General features: G+C 43.3%; 1 long non-coding RNA gene across 2 annotated transcripts; it reads right to left on the bottom strand.

Annotated features, from left to right (window-relative positions):
* Positions 1 to 9,434: 9,434 nt before the first annotated feature.
* LOC124661874 lies at positions 9,435 to 12,696 on the bottom strand. 2 transcript variants are annotated; one of them, XR_006990323.1, is made up of 5 exons: positions 12,526 to 12,696; positions 12,354 to 12,413; positions 11,592 to 11,719; positions 10,087 to 10,138; positions 9,435 to 9,824 (listed from the first exon to the last, which is right to left on the bottom strand). It is a non-coding gene; the product is annotated as an uncharacterized LOC124661874 (long non-coding RNA). The 2 variants fall into 2 exon arrangements; XR_006990322.1 differs by lacking the exon at positions 10,087 to 10,138 and having other exon boundaries at positions 12,526 to 12,691.
* Positions 12,697 to 16,447: the final 3,751 nt, after the last annotated feature.

Here is a 16,447-nt window from a genome sequence, read left to right as displayed (position 1 = left end):
GGTTTTTCATTTTTTCTGAATTTTTATGCCCATTTGAATCTTGGTCAAATCCTAGGTATGATTTGACCAAGATTTGAAAAAGTTTAAAACATGAAAATAAAGGTAATCTCGACCTGGATCCTTTAGTCACTCTAAAATGAAGCTTTTGGGGGGCTCTTGAAATTTCCATCTTTGAAACCCAAAACCACTTCTCTTCATGTTTGACTTCGTAAGATAAAGTTTAGGGTTAGGGGTAGATACGTACATGATTTTTCTAAGAATTTTTATGCCCATTTGAATCTTGGTCAAATCATTGGTTTAACAAAGATTTAAACAAGTTTAAAACATGAAAATGAAAAGGTAAGCATGGATCCTTCTTAATTAATCACTCTAAAATGAAGCTTTTGGGAGGTTTTCTAAACTTCCATGTTTGAAACCCAAAACCACTTCTCTTCATGCTTGACTTCATAAGACAAAGTTTAGGGTTAGGGGTATACATGATTTTTCTGGTTTGAATATGTCTAGACCTTGTTTATCAACTTGCGTGCTTACTATATGACATAAGAAGGCTATGTGATTTGGTTTTTCATTTTGTTTTCATTTTTATGCCCATTTGAATCTTGGTAAAATCCTAGGTACGGTTTGACCAAGATTTGAACAAGTTTAAAACATGAAAATAAAAGGTAATCCCGACCTGGATCCTTTAGTCACTCTAAAATGAAGCTTTTGGGGGGCTCTTGAAATTTCCATGTTTGAAACCCAAAACCACTTCTCTTCATGCTTGACTTCGTAAGATAGAGTTTAGGGTTAGGGGTAGATACGTACATGATTTTTCTAAGAATTTTTATGCCCATTTGATCTTGGTCAAACCTAGGTATAACCAAGATTTAATTAAACAAGTTTAAAACATTAAAATTAAAAGGTAAGATTGCATCCTTCTTAGTCATTCCAAAGTGTCTATCAGTTTATTAATAAAGGGATGCAAATCCTTCTTCGTGCTTAACTTCATAAGACAGAGTTTAGGGTTAGGGGTAGATACATGTTTTTTCTGGTTTGAATATGTCTAGACCTTGTTTATCAACTTGCGTGCTTAGTATATGACATAAGAAGGCTATGTGATTTGTTTTTTCATTTTTTTTGAATTTTTATGCCTATTTGAATCTTGGTCAAATCCTAGGTACGGTTTGACAAAGATTTGAACAAGTTTAAAACATGAAAATAAAAGGTAATCCCGACATGGATCCTTTAGTCACTCTAAAATGAAGCTTTTTGGGGGGGGGCTCTTGAAATTTCCATGTTTGAAACCCAAAACCACTTCTCTTCATGCTTGACTTCGCAAGATAGAGTTTAGGGTTACGGGTAGATACGTACATGATTTTTCTAAGAATTTTTATGCCCATTTGAATCTTGGTCAAATCCTTGGTTTAACCAAGATTTAAACAAGTTTAAAACATGAAAATGAAAAGGTAAGCATGGATCCTTCTTAGTCACTCTAAAATGAAGCTTTTGGAATTTTTTTGAAACTTCCATGTTTGAAACCCAAAACCACTTCTCTTCATGCTTGACTTCATAAGACAAAGTTTAGGGTTAGGGGTAGGTACATGATTTTTCTGGTTTGAATATGTCTAGACCTTGTTTATCAACTTTAGTGCTTACTATATGACATAAGAAGACTATGTGCTTTGGTTTTTCATTTTTTTGAATTTTTATGCCCATTCGAAACTTGGTCAAATCCTAGCTACAGTTTGACCAAGATTTGAACAAGTTTAAAACATGAAAATAAAAGGTAATCCCGACCTGGATCCTTTAGTCACTCTAAAATGAAGCTTTTGGGGGTTCTTCAAATTTCCATGTTTGAAAACCAAAACCAATTATCTTCATGCTTGACTTCGTAAGATAGATTTTAGGGTTAGGGGTAGATACGTACATGATTTTTCTAAGTATTTTTATGCCCATTTGAATCTTGGTCAAATCCTAAGTTTGACCAAGGTTTGAATAAGTTTAAAACATGAAAATGAAAAGGTAAGCTTGGATCCTTCTTATTAGTCACTCTAAAATGAAACTTTTGGGAGGTTTTTGAAATTTCCATGTTTGAAACCCAAAACCACTTTTCTTCATGCTTGATCGACTTCATAAGACAGAGTTTAGGTTTAGGGGTAGATAAATAATTTGGCTGGTTTGAATATGTTTAAACCTTGTTTATCAACATGAATGCTTAATATATAACATAAGAATACTATGTGCGTTGGTTTTCATTTTTTGATCTTTACTGAATTTTTATGCCCATTTGATCTTGGTCAAACCTAGGTTTAACCAAGATTTAATTAAACAAATTTAAAACATGAAAATGAAAAGGTAAGAATGCATCCTTCTTAGTCACTCCGAAGTGGCTATTAGATTATTAATAAAGAGATGCAAATCCTTCTTCGTGCTTAACTTCATAAGACAGAGTTTAGGGTTAGGGGTAGATACATGTTTTTTCTGGTTTGAATATGCCTAGACCTTGTTTATCACCTTGAATGCTTAATATATAACATAAGTAGACTACACGCTTTGGTTTTTCATTTTTTTTAAATTTTTATGCCCATTTGAATCTTGGTCTAGTTGTAATTTTTTGTTTCATATGGGTGCTCTTTGTAAAGCCTGTTTATCGCAGAATATAGGTCCTTCTAGACCATACTCCCATTTCAAAAACAACAAAAAGAAATGACGAGGATGCCAAATTTTTAAGTACTCGACATTGGCCTTCTTTGTCGCGGTCATTTCCGTTCACATGGTAGTACAAATGCCACAGATACGAGAAGTTTCAGCAAAATTTGAAACCTAACCAACAAATGTGGTTCTAACAAAATCAAAATTTTGTTAAACGCGAGCATGCAACCATCACATGCGGCGTAGATTACTAGTCAAAATACCAAACAAGTCATGCTTGCAAATGTTTTGGTGTTCAAGAGTCATTCACAAAGTTTCGTACCATGTATGTACGACTTTGCTTGGCTTTCTCCTCATTTGAAAATGCTTCATGCAAGATCCATAACAAACTTGCTTCACATGAACCCACCTTTGCCACATATCCATGTGCATCTTCCACGGGCCACCTACAACTTTGTCAACTATAGTTTCTTTCTTCTCTCCACTCGAAAAAATGACTTTTTAGTTCTTTTTAATTTTCGCAGGTAGATGACAAAAATGAAATTTCTTCTTTATTCGTGCACATGAAAATTGAGATGGGCAAGTGTGAGTGTTTTTGTGTGATGTGGCTGCAAAAAATAAGGTGCAAACTGCAAAGTCTTTATTTGGCAAAGGTGATAATAGACCTCTAAGGAGGAGGCCAAATCAAATTGTGTGGATTTCCGTCCCAAAATGTAAGGCGCCTAAGTTTTAGTCAAAAGTCTATATCTTCTAACTTGGTTATGTACAATATCAAAATGGACATTTTCAGAAATTATACTTTCTAGTGAATATTTTGATATTGATTTGATATTTGTTAATATTTCTATATTAACACATAAATTTGGTCAAACTTAAAATTGACTAAAGCTTAGGCGTCTGCAAAGTGTGGCACCCCAAAATTAGCAATACGTAACCAAGCGTGTGGGTTGTCCGGCCTCCTAGTTAGCTAGTAGGACGAATTAAGCTCGCCTCGGCCGGGCCGGCGCATCGCCACTTCCCCGACCGCCCAGACGCATCGTTGATTTCCCGGCCGTCACGGTGCATCGACGCTTCCTCGGCAGGCCCGGCGCATCGCTGCTTCTGTGACGATCCCGGCAGATCAAGCTCGCCCCGGCCAGCCCGGCGCATCGCCGCTTCCCCGGCCGGCCAGGCGCATCGACGATTTCCCGGCCGTCACGGTGCATCGCCGCTTCCTCGGCAGGCTCGGCGCATCGCCGCTTCACCGGCCGGCCAGAGGATCCAGCGCCGCCACGAACATCATCGCCCACGCGTCGCCGCTTCCTCGTCCAGTCACCGCGTCCCCGCCGCATCTCCGTCGAGTCACCGCGTCCGGATCCTTCCTCCTCGCCGGAAATCACGCCCACTCCTTCCTCGCCGCCTTTTTTTAGATGGGGGGTTTAGCTGTAGTAGTGCATTTTGCCATCTTGCACCGGTATTAAATCATTAAAGAGTAGTGGCCATATGAGCTTCGTGTCAGTGGACCCAGAGTAATGCTTTTAGGTTTTCATCTTGCTGTTGTGTTTCTCTGTCAAGTTTGGGTGTCAGAAAGTAGAGCGTGAAAGAATTCATTCCATATTTGGTAGCTGCTTCTTGATCATGGCACAAGTTCTGAAGATATATTAAAGATGTCTGAATGTGTTGAACTATCACTATTATTGTTGTTGATTTTATGGTTCAATAATTACATTTCATATACTTGTTGTTCAAAGTGTGGACTTGTTGCTTCTCTGAACATGTTTCATTTGATGTGGGTTTATATAGTTTGTTCTTATTCAATACCTAGCAAGAGTGTGCCAACATATCTGTCCATGGAAAAAAAGGGAAACCTAGACTAAAGCTCTTGACTGCCAGCATGTGTCTCAATGCACATTGTGTCCATGCACTTAATTTCTTGCTGTGATGAAGGATTGGGACCACTTCTTTTTTTAGAAATAAGGAATTTTTTCATCTTCTTATGATACATTTACTATTCTGTGTTATGGTGCTCTGAAGATTTTTTAAATCCTTTAAATCTGGTTAATCTTCTGCATCAAAATATGCTGAGTTCCTTGAAATAAAACTGAACTTTGTTCAGACGTTGACATAATTTCACTGGCTTCTTCCCTTTTCTTCATATACATGTGGCCTGAATATGCCACTAGCTGGCTTAAATTTTTGCATGTGTTGAAATGTCTTGGGTGATTTGTTCGCTGTGGATTGTATTTTTCCGTGGATGTTTGACAAGTTGTGTGTTGTGTTGCATAAGAGCAAATATTCATCATTTTTTGCCTAGATGAATGGCTTGTTCTCAGTTTTTTTCCACTATTTTAGTCCGTGGTCAAGCACTACATATCCTAAAAAGACAGTGAGATTCTTATATTGAAACACATGTTTCTTCTAGTGTTATTGCGCATTCCTGTATGTGTGCACTATTCCGTAATTTGACTTCTGCTTGAGAATTTTTTCTACCCATGCAAGCTAGCTTTGACACTTCAACTTGTTCCCTAATCTATTGACAGCAGGGTTATCGAAGAACTTGGTTTCTGGAAAATCTAATTTTTATGATCGTATGTGGCATTTTTCCGTAGGTACCCGGGTGCTGAATCATTGGTTTGATAGTGCTGAATCATTGGTCTTGGGTTTTACCTCAGGTTGGTGCTGAGTCATTGATCTTCTAGTACTGAATTGACATGGTGCTTAACAAGTTGCTCTCAGGTGCTGAATCGTATGAGTTCTTAACAAGATTCTATGGTTTGCTGAATCATTCATGAGTGATGATTGTTATTCAGTACCACTCTCGAAATAACCAAGATTTGCATTCAAACATCTTTCTAAAAATCTATTTTCTCCACCATTGATCTCCCTGTGCTCATCTTGCTATTTTGGCTGTGCAGTGTTGTATCTGGATATGGGAGGAAGATTAGGTATGAGATCGTGTCCCATCTATGGCATTTTTCATTTCAGTTGCGTGTGCGAGCTGCTGGATATTCGTCCTTATGCATAATTACATAAGAATATACTTCGATGGAGTGAGGGTGTTGAATCAGTCGATATCATGGGTGCTTAGCAAGTGAGGGGTGCTGAATCGCATTCCTTGTGTATGGTGCATATGATGACAGGGTGGGGTGCTGAATTAATTATGCTTGAAAGCTTATCATGGTTTATTTGACAGTATCATTTTATTACAAGATTATTCTTGATTTGTCAAGTGCCTTTGCTGTACATATACCTACAAATATGTACTCATACGCGTGCTTAACAAGTGCCTCTGGGGTGCTGAATCATTTGTGCATCCCTTGTTCTTATTCAAGCTTTAGGGGATCTTAATTAACAAGTTGCTTCGATATGCTGAATCATATGGGTGCTTAACATGATGATGTGAGGTGCTGAATCATTGATCTTGTAGTACTTAGTTTCATGTACAAGACAAATGGGGTACTTAATAACAGAGTCCGGGTGCTGCTTGTAGTACTTAACAAGTTTGTTGGAAGTGCTGAATCAGTAGTACTCTGATTATGTAAAAGCATATGTTATTTCTCTGGTGTTTTTTATCGATGGAAATTTCCATTTAGTGTTTGGACATGTTTTACTTTCAACAATAATATGGTCTAAGTAATTTTAGAACTGTGTAATTATAGATATGCTTGACAATTATCTTGCTGGTATCTAACTAGGATTGAATGTTCTGGTAGAAGGAGCACTATGGTATTGTTGTACTAGTAGAAGGATCTTGTAGTAGTGGGTTTATAGTTGATTCTTGCACTTCTGCCTTGGTATCAAAATCTGTTTTGGGGTTTGCGTAACTCAGCTAAAAAAAAATATAGAGACGTCATTTGTTGATGGCCGTATATACTGACATTTGTTAGTGGTTATATTCTTCCCTGTGAAGTAGCTTGCTTATTTTTCCTGATGCTATTTTTTCTTGGCAATTTACAATTCTTGAGGTACATCTGAACAAGTCATGGCTAAACAAATGTTGATGCTCTCTCTATGCCACTTAGCTAGAATTTGCACCTCATGCTGCCTAACTTCTTGTTGGAATCTAAAGTGCTTGATATAGAAATGATTATGCTAGTTCTTGCTAGAATTATAATTGATTCTTTTGGAGAATTAGTCATCACTACTAACAGTTAGGTTGGTTTTGAGATCTCATATGTACTTTATCACCTTGCCCTAAGTCATCTATCTCATCCTCAGATGTTTTTCATAGGTAGGTCTCAGGTCTCACAAGCAATCCAAGTTCTAACTAATACCCGTGACGTGCTTAACTAGTTGCTCTAAGATAATGAATCGTATGGGTGCTTTACAAAATTCTGTGGGGCGCTGAACCAGTAGTACTCTGTGTTAATTTTGGCCGGGGTCTCCCACAGGTACTTAACAGATTGAACTAGGGTGCTGAATGCCATACAATATCTCCATGGAACACAGGTACCGAATCATATGACTTATGGTGCCGAACAGTGTATGCCTTATCCCAGACGATGGTGTTTTCTCTTGGCTTCATGGCTGGGCAATGCTTGTCAGTTCCTGACGAATCGAACGACTTAAGGTACCATTCAGTACATGCAGTTTTCCCAAACCATGGTGTGTTTCTGTTTAATGAAAGTATACATCGATTTTTTGTCCCAGTGATGCTGAGAAATACACTGTCATGAATTCAGACGCTTTTTATATGTATGATTGCGCAAAAAGGCATGGCCATGTATGACTGTGGCTGTGAATTACCATCTTTAAGTACCTGGGTCTAGTTCTGTAGGTACCTGCTTAGTTCTTGGTCCTTTTCGAGCTTTCCACATCATGTCGATAGTCTACTTCTATGTTTAGTATTTCATGGAAACTGAATCTGAGATTTATTGTTTTGCAGGTGTCATATACCTGGATGATGCAAGACGTTTTACTACATTCAGAAGTATGGTACCTAATGTAATTCTATCAGGTTCTGAATGGCCATATGGCTGGAACGGGCTTTGCTGGTACCAAATGGAGTACAATGAACAGGTGACGTCAGAAGCCCATACAGGCGATGGGCTGTTAGGTACCTCTCCACTACCACCCAGCCCAAAGCCCCGGGTGGGTACCTAATGGATTCAAAATTTGAATCCTTTGTGTGCCAGGCCCATGACCTGCGGTGGCAGAAACGGGCAGAAAGCCCAGGACCGGACTCTGTCAGCCACAGATGATGTTTACGTTGTCTTTTGCAAACATGGTTTGAATTTGTGTACTGCATCACTATTTTTAAATCTGACCACAAGCAGTCTAAAAGCAGTGTACAGACTGTGTTGTTTCCACATTTGCAATGGGCTAGACGCGCTATTTGGCTCCCTGGGGGCAGAATATTATTTTGCACCCCACCGCACCAGGCGCGCCTGCCCGCACGTCCGTACGAGTCCCGCGCGCACCACGTTCGCCATCCACGCGCAAGGCGACGTAAAATTACTTTGTCGCTCGCCCCGCACTGCGATCCCCGTTGCATTCTCAATCCGCGTCCGTTCCAGGCCCTGCACCACGATCCCTGTCCACATGTCAGGCGACGTAAAATTACGTTACATGCTCAGTCCGTTCCAACCCCCGAGCATTCCCGGCCTCTGCTGTTTTAATTTGGCAGATTTTTTTTTTCCGAGGTAGACGGGGGGAAAAGACCCCATCGGTTGTTATTCATACTCGAAAGCGGCCAAGAAGCCAGTCCATGTACACATGAGGGAAATACAGGGGGGAGGAGAGTTTTCCTTATTCTATGTAACAGCTCTAGCAAGAAAGCTAGACCGGAGCCGGTCGAGTGGCTCCCGGTCAGATGGGCGGAGACGCCACCTCCAAAGAGAGAGGTCGTCGCCGGCCCGACGGAGGGTCGAAGCGGTAGAGTGGGCCACTCCATTGAAGACGAGGTCGTTCCTGGACTTCCAAATGGACCAGAGAACGGTCGCAAGACCGAAATGCCACGCGCCCGTGGGTGTCTGGGGGGGGGGGGGACTGGAGATCCCAAATAGAGAAACTGCCGACTGGGATTGGGACGTCCAGGGCAGCCCAGAGGTCAGCAGCTCTGGGACAGTCGAAGAACAAGTGGCGCCCTGTCTCAGGGGCACCGCAGGAGGCGCAAGCGGCGGAGGAGGCGCACCCCTTGTGGAAGAGGTTCACCCGGGTGCTCAGCCTGTCGATGTCGAGGAGGTACGCGAAGATCTTGACCTTGGTGGGTATCTTGAGGGACCATGTCAAGCAGGCCGCAGAGTCGACGGGCCGCGCCGGCGAGAGGGCACGGTAGGCCGCACGCGAGGAGAAGGGCGAGCGGCGGTCGCCCCCCTCAGAAAGCGAGGTGGTGTCGATGAAGCGTCGCACAGCCCGGAGCTCCTCCTCAGCAGCCCTAGTGAGGCGGCTCTGGAGGTCCAGCCCCAGCGATACCACCGCGGCCACGGAGGCGTGGGGGCGTGTACTGTGGGAGAAGAGGGCGGGGAAGCGTGTCGCGAGCGGCTCCCCCGGGAGCCACTTATCCAGCCAGAAGGAGGTGGAGCGGCCGTCCGCCACCGCCACTCTAGTAATTTGGCAGATTGACCTAATATAATGACCAAGGCAACCCATGTGTCTCGCTGACTGATTAGTGATTAGAAAGCATCTATGCAATGAACCTATTAAGAAAATCTGGTAACGAGCATGCGCCACTAATTCAATTTGCACTCCATGGCAAGAAAGTCTGGGCCAACCACTCACGTGGGAAATATCAGAGGCGATTTAAAAACTTATAAAAGACATATTTACATAAAACAAATAAAGCTAAGAACGATTACAACATAATAAAGCTAAGATATTTCATAGGTGATGTAAAAGTTTAATGCCCATACGAATAGCAAGGATGGCCTGATTACACAATGCAAGTTTTACAAGTACGGCTAGAGTAAGATCTCCATTTGAATAAACATATATATGTGTCCATGCACACATGTGTTTACATATTTCAGGCATCCCGTGCATATCAAAAATTAAGAAATCAATATGTGAACATTTAATAAAAATTACATTAGTCGGTGCAAATTATTTAGCTAGATCAGCTCGACTAGACAACGCGTTGATGTTTGTATTTCTATCGTACTAGGCAGCCCGGCGCTGAAGACCACAACATGCGATGTAACTCTACAGTTCATTGTGTACCCAGGAGTAAGACACATCTTCAGTTCCACTTAATTTTTTGAACATCGCCGTCCATCCTGAAAAATGGGCAGACAATTTACCAAAGGAATCAAGAACCTGGACATAATTTGCAACCATAGAATTCCTTTGGAAAAAATTGAATCACTGAAGAGAAAAGGAATGTCCATTGTCACACCATCACCAGTATATATAACAAGATTTAGAAGCTAGTCAGACCAGAATCTAGCCAATTCATAAGCTTCTAATGCTAAATAAATGAATTGATAGACTTGTAAGGATGCATGGAAACTGGAGAGAGGTGATATGGTGCAGCCTCACCTTGATCTCTACATGAACAAAATTGAGCTAAAGAATCAGCTCTGCCAATATCCTGCAACCATTTAGAATTCCGCCATATTGGAGGATGGAGGATGGAAAATAATTGATTAATAAACTAACAATGTCATCTATGCTCAGAGGCCAGCTACTGGAATATTCTCCACGGTCATTTTGCCAGATCGAAAATACATTTGTGATACTGAAGCTGTCTCGGTCCGTAAATGCAAAATCTGATAGGCTAATATGTAATGACACGATCAAAGGTGGACGTAAAGAAACTAACAGGCACACTAATCTATTTTCAAGCACACAAAAATATTACAGCTAGGAAGCTGAAAAGGTGATAATCACTGATAGCATACAAAACGAGAAGCAACTGCCAATCTGATAAACGTATATTTCTGAATAACAAAAGGTATCACCAGCAAGCTTGCTCTCATGAATTGAACTAGAAATTGACTCGGGGCTAATAAAATAGCAGAAATATATGACCCATGTAGCATCAGGTGGAAGAAGAATGTATTATGCGACCATTTAGGATTATGTCATGTTTAAGATTGGAGTCAAAGAAATTACCCCTTAAAAATCCTAGAATGTCATCTATGCTAGGCCAGCAAACTGAAAATAAGCTCTACACGATTTTGCCATATTTACAAATTACAATACATTAGGCATACTTGGTCTATATCTGTCTTCAAGGCAAAATCTACTAGGCTAGGAACATGGTCAAAGCTCGAAGCAAAGCAACTAACATATCACACAAACTTCCGTGAATTTTCCATTCACACTATCATTAATTTTCATGCAAATGACAGTAGCATAATTAGGCACCTAAAAAGTTGAGAGGTATTTATGCATAAGAAAAGTTATGTATAATGACAGGAAAAGCAGAATAACTGAGAAGCAGGCTAAACAGAAAGAGGTAAAAGATTTACTAACAAAAGGTATCGCAAGCAGCTAGTAAACCACATGCACGACCATATATCAACTCTGGCCATGTGTTGAGCTTAAAATACAAAATACCACCAAGGGAAAGAAACGAACTGCAAATATTGGCAGAAGGATTTACCCAAACGCATACTTCTTATTTGTACATATACCCATTTCCAAAGACCAGCTACAACTGAAATAACATTAGGGGCATTGACGTGCTTTGTAAGTATGTCATTTTTCTTTTGATGTATGTGAGTAGCTTTTTGATAACATTTTAAAACTTTCATGTGAAGCCAAATAGCTAGTCATTACTTAGTTGGCATGTATGAAGACACAAAGCCAACTCTTATTACGCGATAGTATTGCCATCAAAGAGATCATTATAATATCAACCTGCAACAAATTAGCCAAAATGTTTTTAAGTGGAGTGGACATGAAAAATTTGTACCTCCCAAACACATGTATTTGAAGAAAAAACGGTAGAAGAGATCTTAATTGCACCAAAAATAAAGGTACTAATTCTAAGAAAACCACATAGACCATAGTATGCTTGACTGGATATCAGGATCTACCTCGGCTTGGCGGCTGAAATCTGATGACAGAGCTTGGATTTGTGTAAACAAACAAGTGAATATGCTAAGATTGCAGCAACATGAATCAACACTAGACCACGATGCTCACAAGAACGGAGCCAAGGTTTCTGCAAATGGGAAACGATGGCATTTAGCATTCGAGTAATGATGAAAATTATCAATGCAAGATTCTAAAAATCATGGTTGCAGGGTTGCGAACTGGTAGCAGTGACCGATAAAATTATATTGGGTTGCCACTCCGCTGAACTGAAATTAAATCAAATTAGGATGAAAATAACTTGACTTGTTGATAATTGGATTATAGAGCCATTGCTACAATAAGAGAAAAATAACAATCTATTTCATGATGGATCAGAAATTACACATTGGTGACATGCAACAAAGTGAGCCAACCAGTTCTTTAACTTTTACACAAAAGACTGCATAGCTAGTCATAAGTTATTTGGTATCAACAAAAGAATAAATCCAAGGCACACTATGTGCCAGCGTTTGGTTGAAGTAAGAGCATTATGTCTTCAACAATAAATTATATTCCTCCAAAAGAATCTGGCATGCGACCCGTGACTATCAGATAAGAGCCAAACGCAAAGACCGAATTGTCAATCTAGTACTAATCATGCCACTTGCAGGTTACCACTTTATTTGATCTGGAAGAAAAAATCATGGCTGCTAACTGTATCCAACAAACAAGGGAAGGAAACGTGGTGCTGCATAGGCTAGTGCTGCAGATCGGGAACGCACCTAAAGGATCCACCAAGCCGGAGAGTGTTCGCGCGGCCTGGTACGCCACCCGCTCGTTCCCTGCAAGAGGATACGTGAGCCACCTCCAAAATTATTTTGGCCGGAGCTGACAGGGAGGGAGAGGGGGATGAGTACTTGCATCTCTAACAGGGGCGGCAGTGCGGAAGAGTACCTGCCGGATGGGGAGAGGAACCGCGGCGACGGCAGGCTCACCATGGAAAACGCCGCGCAGTAGCTCGTGGACGCGTCGTAGTCCACCGGGAAGCGCCCCACGCGCAGCTCCCGTCGGGACTTCCCACGAGCAACGCCGCCTGGAATTCAGGACCGCCGGCGAGGGAGGGGCGGAACTGGGGTCATTCAAAGGGGCGGGGGGTGGGGGTGGGCTGGGGTCAGGCTGTAAGTGGGCAGGCTAGCGGCGGCCCACCAAGTGCCCTTTTGTGTCCATACAAACTGAACGGGCTGCCGCTACATGACCGTACAATACGCTCATCTTTACCGGCGTCCGGCCAGCCCGATTAAACCCGCCAGCGTCCTGCCAGAAAAAGCCAGCGTGGGAAGAGCAACCATGCTTCCTTCCTTTTCCATACTTGTCCGCTCCGCCTCCGAACTTCCGACTCCACCGCAGACATGGCCGGCGCCGTCCCGCCGCCGCCGGAGAGGATGACGCGGCGTGGGAGCGCGCCATCAACGCGTCCGTGAAGAACGCACCCAACTCCCCCTTCTCCGTGCCCAAGACCCTAACCCTCGACGGCGCCGTCAAGTCCTCCACAGGCCGCCTGCCCTCGCCGGCGCTCTTCGACCGCTTCCCGTCCCTGGAGGAGCTCTCGGTGGCCGGCGCCCGCCTCTCCTCGCTCGTGGGCCTGCCCCGCCTCCCGGCCCTCCGCCGCCTCCTGGCCCCGACAACCGCCTCTCGGGCGCCGAATCCCTCGCCGCCGTCGCGGGGTCCTGCGGCGGCACCATCCGCCACCTCGACCTCGGCAACAACCACTTCGCGCACGTCGAGGAGCCAGCCGGAAGCGTGTCGCCCGTCGATGGTGACCGGGGCGAGGGAGAGCGGAGAAGTCTCGATCTCGAAGACTTTATCCTGTCGAGGCGGCGTGGCGGTGGTAGCGAACTCATAGCTGAAGCCCATCGTGTTTTCCCCTGATCGTGGGTGTTCGCTTAGAGGTTTTAATTGGGCTGGGCTGGCGGCGCCGTGGACGACCCGTGACCACCTACATGCCTAGGTTGGGGCACGGATTCTCCGGGCGGCAGCGGCGGGTCGCCGGTGGTCGCCGGATTTGTCGAGCTGGAGGAGCGTGTGCCGGCAGTTTCTGGAAACACGGTCGACTGGGCAACGCACGTCCCGATCCGCGCGATATGAAAAACCGACAACCTAATAAACCCCCAAAAAAATACATCGAGCGGAGCCTGCCACGGTGTGAGCCGCACCCGAAGCAGAGTTGGGCTGGCTCGGTGAACCGACCCGGGTGCAGAATTACTTATTCTGAGCATCTCCGGCCCCTATATAAGGGATTCTGGGCGGAACGCCCGCTCCGACCGAGACCCCCCCCGACCAAACTCCACCTGCCTCGATCCCGCCCCGCTTCCACCCCGTCCCCGCCGCCATCTCGCCCCCGCCGCCACCCCGCGTCCGCCTCCACCCCGCCGCCACCCCCGCCGCCTCCCCGCGTCCGCCTCCACCGCGCGCCCGCCCCCCACCTCCGACCCGCATCCCCGGCGCCGTCGCGGAGCGACCGAGATCACGCGGCGACCGAGCTCGCGCGGAGCGACCGAGCTCGTGTGGCAACTTCTTCTCCGGCGTGCCAAATTCTTCTCCGGCGATAGATCCCGGCCTAATTCTTCTCTGGCGCGACCCCCTCTTCTCCGGCGAGTCTCTTCAGGGATCTCTGCAAATTCTTCAGCTCTGTGATCCTTCTCTGCAAATGCTGCAGTGCCAAATCATAGTTGGAAATCTTGGATTTTTCTAAATAAATTGTCTGAATTCAAGAAATCCAAGCAAATGGATCCTCCAAGATCTAAGAAGATGCAGATTCGACGGAAAAGAGTTGAAGATGTCGTTCCTACAAGATCTTCACCTCGATTTGCTCACAAATCTACTTTGCTCTCAGATAAAATAAGGGAAACTTGTATATCTACTACACTTACTCCTTTGAAACGAAGTACATCTGAACTAAATGAGGTGAGATAATGTTGTACAGCTAGAACCTAGAATCTTGTACTTCTCAGTGTTAAAACCTGAACTTGTCATGTTGTAATTCTAAAAAAGTGATGACCTTATACTTCTCGAATATTGAAATTGTACTTATTCTGTATGCTTGTTGTACTTCTCTGCTTCTACTGCAACTCATGTACTTATCTTTGAACTTAGTATTGCATGTGTCATGTACTTCTCTGTTTCAACACTTGAACTTAGTAATGCTTTTGCTAGTTGAACTTAGTAATGCCTGTGACCTGTACTTCTCTGTTTTGCTAGTTGAACTTAGCAAATGCCTGTGACCTGTACTTCTCTGTACTTCTCTGTTTTCAACACTTGAACTTAGCACTTGAACTTATTAATCCTTTTGTCCTGTACTTCTCTGTTTTGCTAGTTGAACTTAGTAAATTCATGTGACATGTACTTCTTTGTTTTCAACACTTGAACTTAGCACTTGAAATTATTAATCCTTTTGTCCTGTACTTCTCTGTTTTGCTAGTTGAACTTAGTAGTACCTGTGACCTGTACTTCTCTGTTTTGCTAGTTGAACTTAGTAAATGCATGTGACATGTACTTCTCTGTTTTCAACACTTGAACTTATCAATTGAACTTATTAATCCTTTTGTCTTGTACTTCTCTGTTTTGCTAGTTGAACTTAGAAGTACATGTGCCCTGTACTTCTCTGTTTTTCTAGTTGAACTTAGTAATGCTTGTGCCCTGTACTTTTATGTTTTTGCAGTTGAACTTAGTAATCCCTGAGTGCTGTATTTAGTTATCTTGTACTGCTAATGTTGTTTATATCTCCATGTTCGTACTTCTCTTTTTTATCTTGAACTTGTTATTTGATCTAAGTTATAGTTGTGTTATGTGTACTGCCCTTATTTATTCGAATAAATCTCTGATATTCTACTATCACAGAATGAATCAATGGCTAGACGAAATAAAAGAAGTGAAGTTGTGCTTGATCCAAAACCTCTGCAGTGGGTGACACCTGAAATTCCACGCAACTTCTATGTCACCGGCTACTCACCTTTTACAACGGAATTGGACTCAGACATGTATAGTCCAGAAACAAATTGTGATACGAACAGAAGTGCTGAAACAGGAACAACGTCACAAATTCCTTACAATCCAGGTCCTCCTGTGCCACCACATATCCTGAATATTGCACATGTCCTATCAACTAGACGATCTGCTAGAAAGGTTGCTGAGGTTGGTGCTACGCATCCTCCAAATCATATTCCATATAATGGATATGCGCATTCAAATCAGCGTAATACTAGTGCCTACAAAATGCCTAGTAGGGAAGCAGAAGCACCTGAACCAGCAGCACCTTCATCCTCTGGAATTCCTCCTCCACGTGCACCTGTACGTCCCTCATCCTCTGGAATTCCTCCTCCACGTGCACCTGTACATCGCTCATTGTCTGGATTTCCACCTCCACGTGCACCTGTACATCCCTCATCCTCTAGATTTCCTCCTCCGCGTGCACCTGTACATCCCTCATCCTATGGGTTGCCTCCTCGTGCACCTGTACGACCTTCGTCCTCTAGATTGCCTCGTCGTGACCCGTCAGATCCATTTGTAAGAACATGTCCTTTACCCCATGTGTGGTTTTGATAATTGATGACAATCCCTATGGACTAACGGTTGCATTGAGAATCAATCTTAGGTCAAGTCCATAGTCATGTTGGACTCAAGGTTGTAAGATGGAGAAGACGGAGTACAATGATGAAGACGGTGTTGAAGATGAAGAGAGAAGACGGCGTAGAAGATGAAGAGAGAAGACGGCATTGAAGATGGATGATGACGGTGGCATGCGTACAAGATGGAAGAAGACGGTGGCGTGTATGTTGAAGGAAGACGGTGGCATGTATAATCATGAAGAGTATGAAGT

Source organism: Lolium rigidum, chromosome 6, assembly GCF_022539505.1.
Source record: "Lolium rigidum isolate FL_2022 chromosome 6, APGP_CSIRO_Lrig_0.1, whole genome shotgun sequence".
Lineage (NCBI taxonomy): Eukaryota > Viridiplantae > Streptophyta > Magnoliopsida > Poales > Poaceae > Lolium > Lolium rigidum.
Note: the sequence above shows the minus strand (reverse complement) of the source record. Positions and strands in the feature narration are given on the sequence as shown.